The 20,180-nt window shown below is 37.4% G+C and overlaps 1 pseudogene across 1 annotated transcript; it reads left to right on the top strand.

The window, feature by feature from the left end:
- Positions 1-5,757: 5,757 nt before the first annotated feature.
- Positions 5,758-9,228, top strand: LOC147481604 (mitogen-activated protein kinase 3-like; annotated as a pseudogene). The gene is made up of 6 exons (XR_015203831.1): positions 5,758-6,286; positions 6,387-6,515; positions 7,262-7,399; positions 7,517-7,850; positions 7,985-8,168; positions 8,727-9,228. The product of XR_015203831.1 is annotated as a mitogen-activated protein kinase 3-like (transcript).
- The last annotated feature ends 10,952 nt before the right edge of the window (positions 9,229-20,180 follow it).

Genomic DNA, 20,180 nt, shown 5'->3' with positions numbered 1-20,180 from the left:
TTTATATTTTGAATGAGAATCATATGGGCAAATGTTATGCATATTATATATGTTATAAGTCATATGCATGTGTCTAATACTTTATGTTGTAGATGATATGGTGTTGACACACAGAAGATCATATCATCAGTATCTTATAAAGTCTAATTAATCGTTCACAACCTAGATGGATTTGGACAAACCATTGGTACGGTTATAGTATAATCTGGTATTAGTCTATCTTGACTATAGGATTACACTAGTACACTTTGTGTGTATTGAACATGACCAAGTGAGGTTGTTTCTCTTTATACTGATTATATAAGAGAACAAACGCCTCTGTTATTATGGATGCTTGTCCTCCTAATCCGGATATAATAACGGGCACTTACATACATTGTACATTGCTTTAAATCATCAATGAATGAGATTCATTAGTGAATCAACAAACTCGATGGATTGGGTAATGACATTGTATGTAAGGTGTGATGTTGATTATAGAAGGAATCCGTATCCCGCAAGAAGTCGGGTTGATGATGTCCCCTTGAAGAGCTCAAAAAGATTGTCATATAAACCCTGCAGGTGGATTTATTCCGACATGACAATGAGGTTGAGTGGTACTACTCAAGGACATAAGAAGTTGATTAATGTAGTTGTCAGTAACTTGACTTAATCAATGGACATTCGATATCTTAAACACGGGGAGATCAACGAGCATATAATATGGAGCCCATAAATGCTGACACATAATTTGGGATTATGGCGGTAGTGCAATAATGACCTTTAGTGGAATAAGCCATTTGTTGACGGACTTGGGCCGTATGTTCTGGGTGAACATGGGAAGCCCAAGCCCATCAGGTGGCCCAACCCTAATTTCTCCTCATGGTCCCTGTTGTAGCCTATAAATAGAATAATCTCTCTCTGGCTGAAATTGACTATTCACTAGATTAGAAAAAGAGGCAAGGAAAGATAGACCCAAAATTGGATCTAGCTTTGTGAGAAAGAAGGGGATTGGTAGATCGTTGCCCACACAACGTCCAATATGTTTTAAAGGAATACAACAGAAGATCAAGGGGTTGATTTCAGATTTGATAAAGCTTTAATTCTTAGAGATTACATCTAAGCCGATTCTCAAAAGGTATGTTCTCTATTCAAAATTGTGAGAACCCCATTGATTCTGCTGCGCGTGGGTTCTTGCGATTTATAGAAATATTCGTTCTAAAATAACGGTTCCTACAAATAGGCTTATTGGGAACTAGACATAGAAATGTAGCATTGGTACTTTTATGAATTTTGTTGAGTTTGAAAGCTTCTTTCACAGCTCTTAAAAAATCTTCTCCCATAATGTCCCATGAATTTTTGAAAAAAAATGCAGAGTATCCATTAGGCCCCGGAGCTTTTGAGTCATCCATAGAGAACAACGCTTTTGTAATTTCCTCACTTGTAACATCTTCAGTAATATTATCTGTTGTAGCCGGGTCAACACCTCTCTTACTAGAATCTCATCAAAACTCAGGACATAATTAATAGTATGAGACTGTTCTCCAAGAAGCTCTTGATAGAAGCTGAGAAAAGCATTTGAAACTTGTGCTGCACCTTCATGCTTGTCTCCATTTAAATCGGAGACTGACCAAACAAAATTATGGTTCTTCCTTTCTTTTATTGCTTGGTGAAAGAATTTATTTCCTTTATCTCCATAGTCAAGCCAATCATTATTAGCTTTAGCCTTGAGGTCCATATACTCCATCTCGATCAGTTTACACAACAACTCCCTTGCTTCTTTTTCTTTAACACATAACTGGGGATCTGAAGGATAAATATATAGTTCTTTTTATAGTCTGTGAAGGTCCTCCCTTGCTGCCTCAATTTTGATGTGGATGTCTGACATGTGTACCCTAGCCCAGCCCCTCAGTTTAGACTTGAGTAACTTAAGCTTATGCGCAAGAATGTAGAGTGAGCTACCAACCGCCTTTATATCCCACACTTGCTGAACCACCTCTTTATAGTTGTCATGAAGAGCCCAAAAGTTTGCGAGAAGCAAAGCGAATTCTACCTCTTTCAGAATCAACCAAATGTACCAACATGGGGGAATGATAAGATATTCCTTAAAGAAGAAATTCTGCTGAAGCATTAATGAACACAGAAGCCCATAAGATATTTATAAGGACCCTATCAATTTTAGACCACTTTCTATTAGCTCCAACGCCATAGTTTGTCCAAGTAAAATAACAGCCAGAGGCTTTAATATCAAACAACCCTGTATCAGCGAGGCAGTCCCCAAAAGGAACTGTTTCTCTAGGATGCACTAGCTCCCCAATCCTTTCATGGGAAAATAACACATTATTGAAATCGCCATGGACACACCAAGGTCCTGTAATGCTCAGCTTGAGGTGCCGCAAATCCTGCCATAGACCCAATCTATCCTGACTACTGTTACTAGCGTAGACTATGGTAGAGAGAAAGCTAGCAGAGCTAAGAAGAATTGTAACTTTGTAGTACGAAAACTGAGAAGTTTCATGCAACTTACTAACATCCACAAAATTTGGGTCCCAAAGAATCCATATACGACCACTAGTATTAATTACTACTGTAGTTACTCTCAAACCTCCAACTCAGAGCACAAATGCCACTGATACTTCCACTCTTTGCCTCCTTGACTTTTGTTTCCAACAACCCTATAAGACAAATCTTATTCTTCCAAATGAACTTGTTTATTTCTTTCGTTTTTTTTGGATTATTAAGCCCCTAATGTTCCATGTACAAAACTTAATCATATAGGATTAATGTTTCTTACTCCCTGACCCTTTAGGTCTACCTCGCTTCTTCTTCTCAGAGACATGAACTTCTTTACTCTGCTCTTTTCTACCAGATTCACTGTTTTCCTCATTGTTAGCTGCTCTTTTTTGTGCCCTTGTTTTTGCTCTCACCACCACCTCCCTTGGTGGATCATGATCAGTGAAGTATTCTACAGGGAGACCTTCAGAGATGTCATCCTCGATTTCTTCCTCACTATCTGCAAGAACTTGAAAAGAGTTTTGTTCCTTGAGGAACTGTTCCATTGGGCTCTTTCCCAAGTTAACATGCGTGGTAGCAGTATGGAACTGCTCACTTGTTGATGATATAGCCTGCTGTAGCTCAATATCAAGTCCCATAGGAGCTGGTGTATAGTTATCTCTACTTGGAACAACAGGTAGGAAACATTGTAAGGCCACTTGTTGAAGGGGTAATGGTACATCCTCTGTAGGTGGAACAAATTTGATCACCTCCAATCTAGTTGCTGGTATCTCCACTGACTCCATATCCTCACATTCTGTGTAGTTAGACCCACCATCAGTAGAATCATCTGCCTCTCAACCTCCTCTGGTATGTTACCCGACTTGACAGGTTTAGCTCTCCGGACTTGTTTGGGTCGAGTGGGGCAGTTAGAAACCTTATGCCCGAACAGTTTACACCTAGTACAAGCCATAGGCACCCAAGGATACTCAATAGCAATGCCAACGATATCATCTCCCATTTTCACTGGAATTGAACTCTTATAAGAGTAGTCAATTGGTACTACAACACATATCTTAGCATACGTCAGCTTGGTTCAAGCTTTTGTTGCCTCATCCATACGCAAGGGATTAACAATTAAACTTGTTACATAACCCAGACCATCATCAATCCACAGTTCCTTTGGCAAATCCATGAGCTTTACCCAGATTGGGATGCAAGTAATCTTGTGCTTTTGAGCTTCAACCTCACGAGTCCATTGACGTACTACAAATAATCGCCCAGCTATGAAAATTGGATCTGCTTCCAACACTTGTTTCCTGTCTTCATCTAAATTGAACTTGAAGTAGAAAAGTTCTCTGTCAGTGGATATTGAATAGCTACCTTTAATCTTCCATAGTCTAGCCATAGTAGCTTTTACTAGAGGAAAGGGTAGGCATTTCTCAACAAAGAACCCCACCACATAATCACTCCACATCGAAATTCCTTTCTCCAAAATGTTCGCTGGAATCTCAACTACCCCATTAACCTAGTGAGTTTCAAACCTTCTCAAGGACGTGTTACTAGAGCTCGAGCCACCATTAAAAAGAGAGCTCCAAGAGCCTTGAGCGCCAAGCCCAACATTACCAATTACGGTGGAATTTGGGGATGCAGACAAAGAGGCAAGATTTGCCATCTGTTGCGAAACAAGAAAGACTAAGTCTTGATGCAAATTTGCCTTCTTCTTCCTTATTTGGTATTTGAACTTACCTGAAAAAGGAGGTTTTGGAGGGAAGGAGAAGATAAGATTTGCTCTATCTACTATGTTTGCTAAAACAAGTAATAAAAAGGTATACCATATCAGGAAATAGGATAAGAGTTAAGTGACACCCAATTGCCCATACAAGGTCTCCATTTTAGTTTTGCTGAAGGAGAAAACATGATTGTAGGACTCAAGTTATTACATATGCTATAAATTGAATCACCGTTGATAATTATACCTCTACAAAGCATATCTTCGGTTCTAAGCAATCAGATGCCTAAATCTTTATAGAACAACAATAACACAAACAAACAATAGGGCATTCTAGTCATCATCTACATTGTAAATAGAATCAGTGTAAATAAATAGTTGACTAAATGCATAAAGATTTGACTAAATGTAATAGTTCAACAAAATATTTGCTTTTAATGAACAAGATGCAACAAAATCAAGCAACCTACTAACCACTAAATTCATGGAATTATCTTCTTCTATTCTAGTATTCTCATTTCCTCAGCCAATGGGCTCATTCTTTGTTCATTCAAAACCCCAATCGATATTTTTCGCAAGTGTGCTATTTAAAATACAGAATAAATTTGTGGACAAGACCTCAGTTTCTGATTGGTGGAGTGGCTGCCCAAAAAACCTGTGTTACTGCTCAAAAAAACTGTTAAACGGACCGAAAATGGATTTAATCAATAGAAATGTGCTGTTTGTGGACAAGTCTGTCCACAAATTCGGACTCTTTAAAATAAGAATAAACACAAGAACCCTAAATCCTAATTGCCAAACTCCTCCTGGCTTTGTTGGCCTTGGACCTTGGTGAAGAAGAGGTTTACAAACTGCAGTGGCCCGAGCATCAAGTCACATGGAGCGTCAAAGTCAGATGGTGCGTTGGGTCTAAAGGTACTTGGGTGATTACATATTTAGTTATTTACAAATTACATGCACATCTTAACATCCGTCTTTACACTTGTATTTGATTGCCCTATAAAAGCATCCCTAATAAAAGCAGCAATCGATCAAATTGATATGAACATCTTTTTAGTAGTCTCGCTGCATCAAAACATAATGCTGGATGGATAGTGAAGATACCAACTTGATTGTCATAGCAAATGCTAAAGCAATTAAGCTAATTAAGGTCATTGGATTTGACGAAGTCATGCCTCTAAGCCGGGGAACGTACTAAACGTAAAATGGCTCAAAGTCTTACTTCCTATTATTCTTTGGTAAAACTTATTTCCCATATAAATTAGATGTGGAAATTAGATTGTAGGGCAAGGATAAGATTATAGCACCATGGGTCAAACTTTGATCATAAAGCCACATCATATATCTGCATAATAGTTTTGCATCCCAAATCCCAACTCACTTATATTTTGTGTGTGACTTTAAGTACTTCGTGTTGTTTCTGAGTGATATGTAGAGTCAATAATAGGGAGATGCTTCAAAGGTCAACCAAGAGTTGGAGTTTTGTGTAGAAGTAGAACAGCACTGAAGTGCTTTACCCAGTTTGCGGTTAGCTTCGGCACTTCAGCTCAGTAAGTACGCTGTGACGCCATACACGTTGTTCTCCTCAGTCCATCCCAAAGAACGGGTTTTGGTTGTTTCCCATTAATTTACACTTGAACAAAACTACAAAAGCACTTCCAAGTTTGAAATTATGAGTCAACGAAGACCACCACTATGACCAAAGACGGCTGCACCAAAGAAGCTTTCAACTCATTTATCTTTAAACCACCTTATTCACTCATTGCCACCTTCAGCCATCTTCCTCTTAACTTCCTACCACCTACACGTCTGCTCATAACTGTTTCTATTAATAACTACGTACTTGCACTTCCTATCATCTCAACGTGTGATAGAGCAAGATACACTAAACTAATACTAAACCAAATCTAAACTAGCAGCACTTTGTTGTTTACCACCACTTCAAATGGCCGACTTTCGCGCAGTTCCAACTCACGATGGAGAGTTTGTGGCGTACAACATGTTAGGTAACGTGTTTGAGATAACATCAAAGTATATACCTCCAATATTGCCTGTGGGAAGTGGAGCTTATGGAGTTGTTTGGTATGTATATCAACGTTTTCTACTGCTAATTTGTTTTCTTATATGATAATAGTTATTTAGCTTAATAATGAGTATGATTCTTGTTTTTGGTTTCGATCAGTTCTATATTGAATTCGGAAACGAATGAAATGGTTGCGATCAAGAAGATATCTGATGCTTTTGATAATAACACGGATGCAAAACGGACACTAAAGAGATTAAACTTCTTCGGCATTTGGATCACGAAAATGTAAGTAAACAAACCATTTTGAGTTGATCATTTCCATTCAGCCTAATTAGCTAGCTAGAACTACTTTTAAGAGAGTTTCTTACATCAACCAACCCAAGTGTCAAGTGTGTGAAATAAATAAATAACTGGCCGGCCTATTGAAAATAAAGTTTATGTGGATTGATGGATTGTAATGTTATATATTCTTATATTGCACTATTGGAGTATGTGTATGTAATGCCGATATTGATTCTAAATGATGCTTGTTTTCAAAATTATCCTTTGCAACCTTCCACTGATTTTTATAGGAAAAATATTCCATATAAGAACAACTGGACAGGATCCCCTGTTTCTTTATGGTACTTGAATTCAGTATGAAGAAAGAGTAGTTCTCAAATAATATGTGTAGTCCAATTTAGATGGGTAGGACACTGTAACATGTTCCATTTAAATAGGTAGCTAACAATGTTTGGGTAGGCTATAATTTGGTTCAGTATGCAGCGCTTCCCATCTATGATCAATTTGTCTTACTGATGGTAATAGCTAGCTGGTCATTTCATCTGGAAATTGTGTGTTTTAACAATTCATGTTAAGTTATGCATTCTTTGATTCTGTCAACTACTTCACGTTTTTTATTTTTTACAACTCTACTCTGCGCAAAACTTATTCCCGATCATTTTCAACACAATAACAGTAATACATCCGTATCTAATTCAAAAGGTGCACAGTGTGTTAATTTTGGTCTCAATAAATTGTGTATGAAACAGGTGATAGGTATAAGAGATGTGATACCACCACCCATACGCAGAGCATTTTCTGATGTCTACATTGTAACGGAACTAATGGACACTGATCTTCATCAAATAATTCGCTCCAAGCAAGCATTGTCAGCAGAGCATTGTCAGGTAGTGTCTTTATTTTGATAGTCCTCCAGATTAATCAAGAATTTTTTATCTGAGCTTCATTTACTATTGTATTTCCATGTTAACTAATTTTGTTGCATATCGTGTTCTTGTGTGCAGTACTTCTTGTATCAAATCCTCTGTGGCCTGAAATACATACATTCTGCAAACATTATTCATCGTGATTTAAAACCAAGTAACCTGTTGCTAAATGCAAATTGTGATCTAAAGATCTGTGACTTTGGTCTTGCTCGCCTGGCCTCTGAAGATGATTTCATGACAGAATATGTTGTCACCAGATGGTATAGGGCACCAGAACTGTTGCTGAATTCTTTCAGAGTATACTGCTGCAATTGATGTGTGGTCCGTTGGCTGTATTTTTATGGAGATGATAAATAGGAAAACTCTATTTCCAGGGAAAGATCAAGTACATCAAATGCGTTTATTGACTGAAGTAAGTCTTGACCTCACAGGAGATGCTGCTTTTATTAATTTTAATGACTTATTTACAGTTCCTTAAAGTTACTTTCAATGTTGATTAACGTTCCATTCCGTAAGAGTTTTGCTAATCTAGTACCAATGTTGTAGCTTCTAGGCACACCAAGTGATTCTGAACTTGGATTTATTCAGAACGACAATGCTAGAAAGTATATTAAGCAATTAAAGAAATGTCCTCGTCTGTCGTTAGCAAGCGTCTTCCCACATGTTCATTCTGAAGCCATTGATCTTGTAGAGAAAATGTTGACCTTTGACCCTACCCAAAGAATTACAGGTAAGTTCGTTTCTTCTACAAGTTTCTATTTGTAAGTTTGTACTGTTTAATGGATATATGATTTGCTATTTTTAGAGTGATAATTGGTTTGTCGTATGCTTCCCAAGTCATCGTATACTTAAATATTAAATGAAGAGCTTCAACAGTTACATATAAAATGATCATGGTTATTCAACTGAAATCTAAAAACCACAGTAAATCCATGTTTCATTTGGTCCTCTTACTGGGTCATGGAATTGACATCTTATTGGAAGAATTAAGAATAGTTTATTGGAAGTTTATAGAGACCAAGTGCTGCTTAAACTCTTGATCATAACTTTACTGTTTTTTCTTCTCTCTTCATGTGTTCATTGAACTTAACATTCCGCTTGCATTGGAAATGTTTTGTTTATGACTGCCAAGGAGGTAGACCGTAGAGTAACCGACAAAACTAATGTACAGATAACAGCACTGAAATGTATAGAATATACTGATACATTGAGATTTCTCATTTCCAACTGTCTTTTTTATGTAGATGTAGATAAGGCTTGAAAATAATTTTCTTATTTGTTTATGCAGTTGAAGAAGCTTTAGCGCATCCTTACCTAGCAAGGTTACATAACACAGATTATGAGCCAATCTGCCCAAAGCCCTTCTCTTTTGACTTTGAGAAACAACCCTTGATGGAAGAGGAGATGAAGGAAATGATATATGAAGAGGCATTATCATTCAATCCTGGGTATGTATGTTGGTAAATCCACATATCAAATGTAGAAGACTGTTTACTGTTGAAAGGAACGTTTGGGCTGGTGCAGAGGCATGATCATGCCATCAACAGCTTATAAAGTTGGCCAGGTCCGCTACAAATAACCCTATGTTTATATCTTCTTGAGGTCGCCTTGGGAAATTCTTTGATTCACTCTGACCCAATTGTATTGCCTACAAAGTTGGAATACTAGTAGTACGTATTGATCTACAAGTAAAATTTGAGATAAAAGATACTAAGAATTTGTTTTCATAGATTATGAATGTAGCCCAGAACTTAAGAAATCGTTTCACGAAGGAAACTCGTGACATTAAATCTCGTGTTTCAGATCTTTTTTTTTTTTTTTTTTTGCCATTTGAGCAATTAGTTCCGCAGGCTGTAGTAGTTTTTCATTGTGAAAATAAAAATTGAAAAACCTTACGTATCTAAGAGATTTGTTCACTAATTTAGTATTTAGACCAAGGACACGATTCAGCACTGGAATGAGCCATTTAGTGTGTAGCTCAACATACTAGCAAAAATTAGGATAAAAGGAAGGCTTATGGATAACTGATAAGATTTTATAGAGAACATAATGCAAGCCCTCTCAGAAAACACAATGCAATTAGGGACTTGCACATTAAGCAAGCTATCACGTACTAGCGTTCTGTGTTGTTCCCTTCCAACTGGTCTATGGGGTACAAAAGTAGAGCGCGACCACAAAAAGAAAGCATATGCATGTTTGCTAGCTCACTTTAGTGGTTACAAAGCCATGACTACTACACTGGACCTTGGATTTCTGGCTCAATCATGCGCTTGTTTCTTTCAACTTTCAACAAACAATATCATAGTGACTTAATGACCGGCACCTGATTGTTAACTTTTCTATTATCATCATGACAAAATGGTTGGTGCTTTTAATTACTGTTGCGAATTGCCTTTTTCTTTTGCTTGCGAATCTTATTAAACCTAGAGATGGAAAGCATCTATTGTCTCTTGAACTTTGACTTACCGATCTCAACCATGTACGAATTAGCTCAATGTTTTAAAGACAGATATTTTAGCCTATTTCTTTTTCTTGCAATATTTAGGAAATAGCACACTGTTTGTTCCAGTATTTACTGCATGTGTTCTCAATGCACACAAAGTTATTTAAATCCACTCCACTCTCCTCTTGATTTTGCTCCAAGAAGCTTCCACTCTCCAAAGCCCTTGGATTTTTATTTCACAATAAATTGGTCCAAAAGACCAATTCCGGGCCAAAATCTCTCTCAAGGACATAATTTTTTCGAAATTATTCACAAACCCAATTTTCGGGTGAAAATTACCTGGAAACCCAATTTTTAGGTGAAAATAATCCTTAAAGAACAAATAGCCCGGATTTAAAATTAATATTTTTCGATTTTACCCTTTTTGTCATTGTTCATACCATGTATATGAACAATGTTTGTTTATACCCCAAATAAGTGAACATACCTCATTTATTATGTTGAGGATGCTGAGGTATAAACAAAGATTGTTCATAGCTTATATTGAGGTATGAACAGTAATTATTGTTCATACGCCAAATATATATGAACAATAATTGTTCATATTCCTTGTTCGTTTTCTTACTGATCATACATTATGTTGAAGTATGAACAATGATTGTTTATACCCCAATGTGTGTTCTCACTAAACATACATTATGTTGAGGTATGAACAAAGATTGTGTAATACTCCCATTTTTATTAAATGTCCAAAATTAATTATTTTGCAAAAATTAATATAACATTGACTAAGTCTTAAGTTGAGTGGAGTGAATATGTATGTTTGACTTTTTGAAAATGAGGAAAAATAGTTTGTTTGGTTTGAAAATGGTTTAATAGGAAAGTTTTTAAGTTTTAAAATAATGTGTAGGGATTTTATTAATAAGGAAACATGGAAAGAATAATTTTGTAATTTATCGGAGGAAATATAGAAAGACTTTGATTAGAAAGAAAATGTCTATAATTTGTGGAGAGAAAAAGGTTTTTATTTGAAAAGAAAATATGTAGAGAATTTGTAAATATGGAAATATCTTGAGTTTGTTTTAGATCTAAAAGAAAAAAGAAAAAAACAAAAGAGAGAAAGAAAACAAAAGAAGATTAAAAAGAATAAGAAAAAAAAGAACAAGAAAAAAAAAGAAGAAAGAATGAAGAAAGGGAGTGTTTCTATGCTTGATGTTTTCTTAGAGTTTTTCGTTGCTTAGTATTTCTTGGATCTTGATCAGCTATTAAATTGCGTTTTATTACCTTTACATTACTGTATTATAGTTCTTTTTACGCATAATGAAAAAACAACTCATAATTTTTATTGTCTTTTTCAGGTTACAGAACATTTCAGACCACTTATAATAAAAGCTACATTTTAGCACTAAAAGGAGCCTTATTAACGCTTATTATGAAGACTCAAGTTGCTATGAAAAAGTGCTGAAAAAGTCAAAGTCAAAGGTCAAAGGTCAAAGACTCAAAACCAGAGAACTGAAAATCACATCCTTAACTCAGAAGACTAGAGATGGATGACCTTGCTACAAAAGAAGACTTGCATTGCTAAAAAACCTAGCTTGCTCAAGAAGATATGAAAAAGCAAAAGCAAAAGCAAAAGCAAAAATATAAAGCAACATAGTGAGGTGTCTTGATTGTAGAGGGAGAGAGCAAATCAGTCTTTGGCAAAAGGTGTAGTATATAGGCCAAAAAGTAGGAGGAGAGAAGGCACCTAGACTTAATCTATGGTCATGTAGGAGTAGAATAGATTTTAATTTCAAGTCTTTTAATTTACATTTTCAAGTTTTTATTTCTTGTATGTTTACTTTTTGTTCTTCATTTCAACTTTTTCAATTCAAGTTTGTTCTTTAATCTTCAATACAAAGTGTTTTTCAATACAAGTTTACATTCAAGTTTGTCTTTCAATCTTCATTTCAAGTTTCATTAATCAATCCAAATTTTTTTCATTCAATGTTTGCCAAGTTTTAATACAAGGTTGTTTCATTAAAAAACAAGTCATGAACTTTAAGGATACTACTTTCCCCTCTCCATAAACTCCCATCAATCCATCTCTAAAAATCCATGGTGAACCTCATCAAACTAATCTTTGAATACTCCCACTATACAACTACTTCAAATGGTGCCGCCATCGTGGATTGGAAGAAGTAGATTCATGGTTAAGCTCTAAGGAGGGAAGCAACATTCTACCCCTTACATTTCTTGTTTTTCATTTTTTTTCGTCATTTCATTTCGTTTATTTTTAGTATTGATCTATTTTGTTTCAAATCCAGGCACATAATTCGAATACTGGAGAGGAGATGGACCTATTGACAGAAACCAACGAAACTTCCCGGAACCGAGAGGGCATTTGCTGATTGACTAGGTTTGCGACCGGCCATCATCATCTCCGTACTTTGTTTGCAATTTTTTCACAGTTTGATCCAATTTGTCTTGTGGTTTCAACTACAGATCGGGCTCTTAAGCGGACTGATAAATACGGATTTCGAACGAACTTAAGAATCTCACGTGTCTCCTTCGATGTTTAAGTTTGGTTCACCAAATATAACTAAAAGTTGGGTCCCACAAGTCCCACGGACAAGCAAAAACTACTTCATCCTCTTACTTTCTCTCTCCGCCATTCCAGTTCTCTTTCACTCCAGTTTCTGTTTTTTAATCTACTAATACCTTACTGCAAAAATTAAAGTCGTTTTCTTTCTTCTTAACAACAATGTCCACTACAAAAATATTCATTGAAGCTTGAAAAAATTATGAAAGACTCACTTCCACTCTGGTTTGACTTAATAACGACCACTATACAATCAATCCAAGCACATCAGTCCATCCATGATACAATTCTCCATTCTAGAAGTGAGGAAGAACCAGTCGCAGGTCCAAATGCATAGTCATTTCTAGAGCTACCAGTAACCGGGGTCTTTCTTTGCCTGCCTTCTCTTTGACATGGAAAACAAGAGTGATAAAACATATGATTGATAGTTTACCTACGAAATGAACGATGAAACTCAAAACGTAAGTAAACTAAAACTATCTTATGTGCCTATATTTATCAAAGATTCTACTCGCAATCCTATGAGATATAGTGGAGTAGAGTGATTCGTTCCACTCCTAGTCCTTCCACATGCTTGTTATCACGTGTAATTACTCTACTTAAGGTCTAATGAGAGATTTACGAAAAGGCAACTAGACTACGATGCAACTACCCACAAGATGCACTAGTCAACTATTAGGACAACTAAGGGAATGCTACGTTGATTCTATGATAAGGAGTTAGAGGGGGGTTGATTCCACCTTAACTTCGACTTATCCTATTAATCCATTTAATCGTCAGTATCCGAATTGAATTGCCGTAACAATTGGTTCTTCCTAATCCCTAATTACACATGACATTCCTACCAATTCATAACTAGCATGTGAACGATTAAACCCATTCTCATGGTGAACTAATCGTTTCTAGAGTGGAAAGAAAATTACGACGATTCTACGATAGTTAAAATCAAGCTTTCATCCAGGCTTCTCAACCCCCTCTAATGGAGGTTTAGCCGAGAATCATTACGCAATCATTTCCGATTAAATTTAAACTAAACATGATATAAAGAATTGAAATTTACTAATCTAAATTAAACAATAATTAAAATCTAATTAATAACTAAGAATTGAATAACAAGTAATAAATGAATAAGATCTAACACAAATGTAAATGACAAGAATCGAAATTTAACAACTAGCTATTTTATTAATCAAACTAATTAAGAGTAATGATTCTAATAGTTTAATCTAAAACAAGAATTGGATTGAAATTAAACTTAATTAAAAACAATTAAATAAAAACTAGATCTAGAAGCTATTTTAATGGCTACTTTTTACTCTAACCTATCTACCATTAACTATCTACCATTAACAAAGAGCTAAGCTTTTGTTTTTATACTTTCAGATCCAAAATCGTGCATGGGCTTGGAGCCATGTTTTGGGCGGCAGAATCGGCCCAAAACCCAATTCTTTCAGTCCAAAAAGGCCTCTTCAGCTACAGTTGGCTTCAACAGAATTTTTGTCCACTTCTGCTCCTCTGATTGGATCACGGCTTAGACCATTGGAAATCTCTTTCCGAGTCGGTCGTTTTGACATAAGGTAGGCCCCATTCCGAGGTCTGAGTCCAAAGATATGGCCTTCGGAAGTTCTCACGACTTTTGTGTCTTTGTTTACGCCAAGGCGTCGACTTTTCAGCTTTTGACCGGGCTTTAGAAAGGCTTTGTCTTCTTGAATCTTGGCCTTTAATCATGGAACTACTTAGTAACCGACCTTTGCTCCTTTATCTCACTAAAGTGGCACATTTCTGCACCTAATGGACTTTGAAGCTTGAAATGCATAAAAACACGTAATCAGTGTTAACTCTTAATTATTACTCACATAATTGGTCTAAAAGTATGTCTCTTACAGGGTTAAAACTACAGTTTTGGGCTCTTATCAAACCACCCCCAAACAGCATTTTGCTTGTCTTCAAGCAAATATGAGAAATTAGAATAAGTGACCAAAAATGGAGTTCTAACTACGTTTCCTCGAGTACGATTGCATTGACCATATATGCAAAGGCTTAAACCACTAGGAATTCCCTAGTGGACGAGTTATAGCCTCATGAGAGTTTTCCAGTGAAGGTACTCACAAACTTCATCTATACTACAACGACTAAGAAATAAAACTATTGTTTCCTTATTCATGCTCTAAATTATCTATACCTCTCATTAGTAATGCATATAGAGTAATCAAGTCGAAACCTAAGCTAATATATGCATAATAATCAATCATCTACAATAAACATATACACAATGAGTAATACTATGAAATGCGTAGCAGGTTCGTTTCTGAAACTCGGAATAGCGTCCTTAAGTAGGTTCTCACAATAATAGTCAAGATACAACACTCTGATTTTTCCACTCAAGTTTCACTACTTTAGTCTTGCTTGATGATGGAGCACACTTTACCTTACAATCTCAATGACAACAAGGAAGCCGAGTCGATCAAACACATCTGCCACTTACTATCACACTAACCTATTCCTAATTGAGCTAGAGGTCTTTATTAGGTGTTGCGGGGATTAAGAGATGGTTTAAGAAGGAAGGAAATGGATATTCAAAAAGGACAAGTCTGAGATAATAGAGTTTTCATATTATGTAACTTTAGAAAACCTTGTTATTTTCTTTTTGCTTCTATACTTTGTTTCCATCCCTAGCCATATTTTTTTTTTTTCTTTTCTTTGGCTTTTGACTCCCTTTTATTCTATTTTTGGAGTTTTTATTTATTTCTATTTTTATTTTTCTTTTCCTTGGATGGAAACTTATTTTCTTTATTTTCTGAAGCAATTAACTAACTTTTGTTTACACAAGTTTTTTCTCTTCTTATTTCTTCCTCATTCTATTCTCAGACTTATTCTAAATTGGGTAGGTTGATTTATTTTTTTATTTTGTTTTTGTTTTTGTAACAGGGTAAAGGGATTGTGGTTTATGAAAGGCTAAAGAAAGGCTCAGAGGGGCGACTAGCGGGAAATAATTCATAGGTTTGAATTTTTGGCTATATCGATCCAAAGAGGGCCTAAATTCTCGCTTAGGATATGGCATAGTGATCAAGCAAGTGGACGTGTGATTTCTCTATCCGGATTTTACTTCTCCCTTGTGTCATTTCTCAAATGTTTCGCTCATATAAGGCTTTAGGCTATATTCTCACAGGATTTATAGAATAAGTACTCTAGCCTAGATTTCAGAAACTTACTGCGAACAATCATAGATACTCATGTAATATATTTATAGATAGATGCAAAGATTATTACCTACATATTAACCTAAGTTTCTAACAATTATTATAATGCAAAAGCTACATTGAGACTTCTAGATTGTTAAGAGCATAGAGAAGGAAAACAATACCACTATTCCTAAGTGTATAGCATGAACTTATTTATTTATATTTTTGAATTTTTAAAATTTTAACTAGAAAACAAATGCATATTAACTCTATCTATATCCTAACAGATGCCTTAATTACACGTGTTTCTATGCCCCCAAACAAGAAGCATGCTTTGTCCTCAAAGCATTGTAAATAAAGAGGGTAAGAAAAATACCATTGAAAGCGTGTGAAATTCGGGAACATCCGCAAAACAAAGTTAGAACGCACTAATAAAGGAAATAAAATCTGGACGCTAACTCTATAATGAAGTTCTACCCATTATGGGGTTAAGAAGAATGAAATTGCTTGGGACATAAGCGGACTCTAACTAGAATGAAAACTTACCTTATCTCCCCGTGATTACTCATCATCTTCCTCATCCTCTTCGGTCCATAAAGAAGTGAGGTTCCTTTAAGGGCCCGCCATGCCATGATAATTTGCCGGGGCTTTCCGCCATTTATCATCTATTATTGCTAACCTATTAAGAGCCACAGTCCGGCCGGTGGGTGTAGGGTGCAACCTTGATGAGGTTGTATCCTCCACCCTTGCCAAGTCATCACATGGAAAGATCGAATAATACTATTGGTGGGTCGCATGCGATTAATGGCGTAATCCAATCAATCCGGAAACGTGTACAAAAACAGGAAAGAAACATAGCATAATACGGAAACTAGAACAGGCATAAGAAGAAACTTATGCCTTATGCTATGGGATCAAGCTAAACTAGACATCAAGGGGAAGGTCATGACACATCGTCCCGTGGCTAAAGCAAGGAAAACGCCGCAAGTGGCATCATTCACGTAAGAAAAACGCCATTCCCCTAAAATGTTTAGCATGATCCAAAACATAACAGTTCCTATGTTCATGGACCGGGCTACCAAAAGCGGCGTTATAGTCCCCTTGGTCCTCGATACGGAAAATGCCCGCCCATCGACTCATGCAAAACTCATAAGTGTAGACATACATATTATCTACCCAATAGCACCATGGGTCTTGTATTTCAGCCCGGGCATAGCAAGTCCAAGAACAAATGCTAGCAAGAACACGGTAATTTCCATTGGTTCATTATCAATGTTGATGGAGAACACTTGTTCTCCATCTGGTCTTTCAAAGAAAATGCAGGTTATCGTAAAAATAAGATGCTAGTGTTGGAGAATAAAGTGCATCCGGTCTTACCATAAGGAGCCAACGTATGTGATCGCCTCGCGAAACCAAGCACCATAAGTAGTGCTTTGGAACAAATCTTCGAAAGACTGTTCCGGTATCAGTGTTGGAGATATCATCTCAAAATTACGCTCTGGAATAGCTGCGAATGATCCGGATACTACCCGCATGAAAAACCGGAAATTTTCTGGTCCACGGAAGTCGGTAGCGAGTGCGCTCGGTATTTGAAATTTCCAGTGTTTGAGCGGGTCGCTCAGCTTGAAATGAAGGCCTCGACAAAAATGTGAAAAAAAATATACAAAGCTCGAATGCGCTCTGTAGAGTGAAAAAGTCGCGGAGTTCTTTGAAACTTCGGAAAATGAGCCGACACGTGGGAATCGTGGGAGTGAAAGGTGAGTGATGGAGTTTAGGTGTAGTGTGAGTTGTGAGTGTAGAATGTATGAAGTTTATATAGGTTTTAAGTTGCTAAAACGGATCGGGAAGTTGCCAAAAGTATTTCGGCGGTTCCGGAAATTCTAAAATTTCCAAACCCGAAAACGGAAACAACTCATTATCTTGATTCTAATTCAAACCTAGTATCTTTTAGGTTGAATTTATGATAGAATCTACCTATTTAATCTAGATTTCATCCTACTCTTATACTTATTCCTGGATATGCCTAAACGACCATATTTTCACCTTGACTCCGCAATAAATTCTAACACGAGGGTTATCTAAAAATCATGCTGGAATAGATAAAACCACCCCCAAACAAGTTGGGAAGGTGGGATCAATATTAAACAACCACGCATACTGAAAATAACCCATTATATTAAAATTTTCATTCGAAGTACATTTCACTACAAAAACAAATTACGGAAATAAACTTACATTAAAATAAATAACAATAATGAAACTACAATTAAATATAAAAACATCAACCGATGCTATCCCTAACTACTCCGGAACTGGTAGCGGATGGCACATGGTCCGGAGACTGCTCCTGGGCTCTTGATGGGCCAGCACCATTCGTCCTTCGGTGATGACGCTCGTGCCTCGATGGTGTGTCCTCAGAAGGAGAGTCCCCGTGAGGTGGGAATTGTGTAAGCATCTCTTCCCGGAACTGGCGCTGAGCTTCTAGCTTGGCCCTCATCTGTTCCCACCTCTCGTCCTCTCTCTGGGTATGGACCTCGAAGTTATGATGCATCGTTGCCTGTCGAGTCTGGAGGTCTTCGCAGATAGTGTTGAGCTTAACGCATGCCACGATGAATCACAGCCATGCGTTCGTGATCGACCAAAGACCTCTCCAAGGCATCCGCGATCAAAACACGCCAAATCCTCCTCATCCTCCGAGGCATTCTGATTTCCTCCAGCCTCCTCGGCATTCTCTTCTCCACTAGCCTCTTCTTCTTCTTCTCTATCCTCAGCCAACCTCCACACTCGTTGGACACACTCCCCTATAGATGCGTGGGTTACGGTGTAGGGGTGATGTAAGTCCTATCGGTCGCGAGGCTGCTCCTCAACTTCAACATGATCTTGGTTATCAACCGGGGAGAGGGGCAAACCGACTTTCCTACTCCCCTAATCATGCTAAGTAAAACTCCAAGATGCAGAACTCATACTTCCGCTCTCCGGAGTATCCATAAGATGTGGAGGCAGTTCGGGCCGATGTCGTGACCTTCTCCTCCAGGGCGTTCCGGAGCCAATCCATCGAGCTGCGGCAATTTGGTTGGTCCTAAGGGAAGCTTGTCGAACACAATGCGATCTCGATTATAGTCCCCTCCAATAAGCGTCTCGTTTCATCAATGGCTCTACCCCATTATGTTGGGACTCCTGCAGGGTGACATCCAGATGGATTCTAGGCGGAATGCCTAGAATCTCAGCCAACAACCCAGTCGTCACTTCCTTCCTCCTCTTCACCACCACAACAAAAATCCTAGTCCGCGATCCCTTCCAACTCCCTCGTATTGTAGAACCGTCTGACTAAGTCCTCGTGGTAATAGGCTTCAGTCGAGTACCACAAGCTATTCCAGTCTCGAATGATCATTTCGTCACCGTAGAACGGCGCGAAGTGGTCGCCGGTAAAAGCTTGCTCTGGCAAAATTCGGCGTTGTTGAGCCATTGGAAGTTTGGAATGTAGTGGGGGTTTAAATGGGATGTGGTGGTGGGATTTCAATCGACCAACTGAAGCAACAGTGGTGGTGGTGGAGTGGTGGCGCGGCAGCACCAAAATTTGGAGTTTTCGGTGGTTTTCGGTGATGTAAATCGGTGGGGGTTGTGGTGGGAAGCTTTTAGGTTAGATTTGAAATCGATTTGAATTGGGGGCGTGGGTTAATTTAGGTTTTCTTTTTATTTTTATTTTTTTATTTATTTTTTGTTTGTTTGAAGCTTTTGGGCGTTAATGGCGGTATGGAGAAGAAGATCGCGACTGTTGGCTAAGGTAAGGGCGCGGTCGCGCTGTTGGTGGGCGCGGGTTGGGCCCAAGCCCAAATCGATTTTTTTTATTTTTTTCGATTTTTCGCGGAACTTCAAATCAAAATTGCCGCTTCGTTACCAGTCCGATTTTTGCGAATGAGATATGGAAATGATCAGGAGAGAATTTCCAATCCAATGATCCATAAAACACTCTATTCCGACCATGGATGACATATAAGATAGTGGAAAATGCCTCGAAGTGCGTGCATGACGTACGTTATGCGAACAATTGGACTCTAAAATCATGGATTATGTCAACCCGAATCGTTATACAATTAAACGGCCTAAACAACTCTAATGGGACATAAACATCCTAGGACGGAAACACGAACACCCCACCCCCAAACAATTTTTTTACAACGGAGCTTAGAAAATTTGTTTTAGCGATTGGTGGTCTTTTAAAGTCGATTCGAGACTTCCTATATTACTATGTTTATTCTTTAATATATATATATATATATATATATATATATATATATTTTTTTTTTTAATTTTAAAAAGAAAATAATAAACAAGAAAGACATAATTCACCCCATAGAGAAACATGACTCAAAAATCCGAGAAAACATGCAAGAGTGGAAAACGTGAATTATGTCAAATGTGGACTTAGGATCCGGTACTTACAGCCACACACTCCATAGGGAGGGCCCGGTTACCTTAATGGTGCACTCACCAATATATGGAAATGAAAGGAAATGCACCGAACACAAAAGTTGA

The sequence above is a fragment of the Coptis chinensis genome, chromosome 8 (genome assembly GCF_015680905.1).
Source record: "Coptis chinensis isolate HL-2020 chromosome 8, ASM1568090v1, whole genome shotgun sequence".
NCBI lineage: Eukaryota > Viridiplantae > Streptophyta > Magnoliopsida > Ranunculales > Ranunculaceae > Coptis > Coptis chinensis.
The sequence above is the reverse complement of the archived record's forward strand: the minus strand, read 5'-3'. Positions and strand labels throughout refer to the sequence as shown.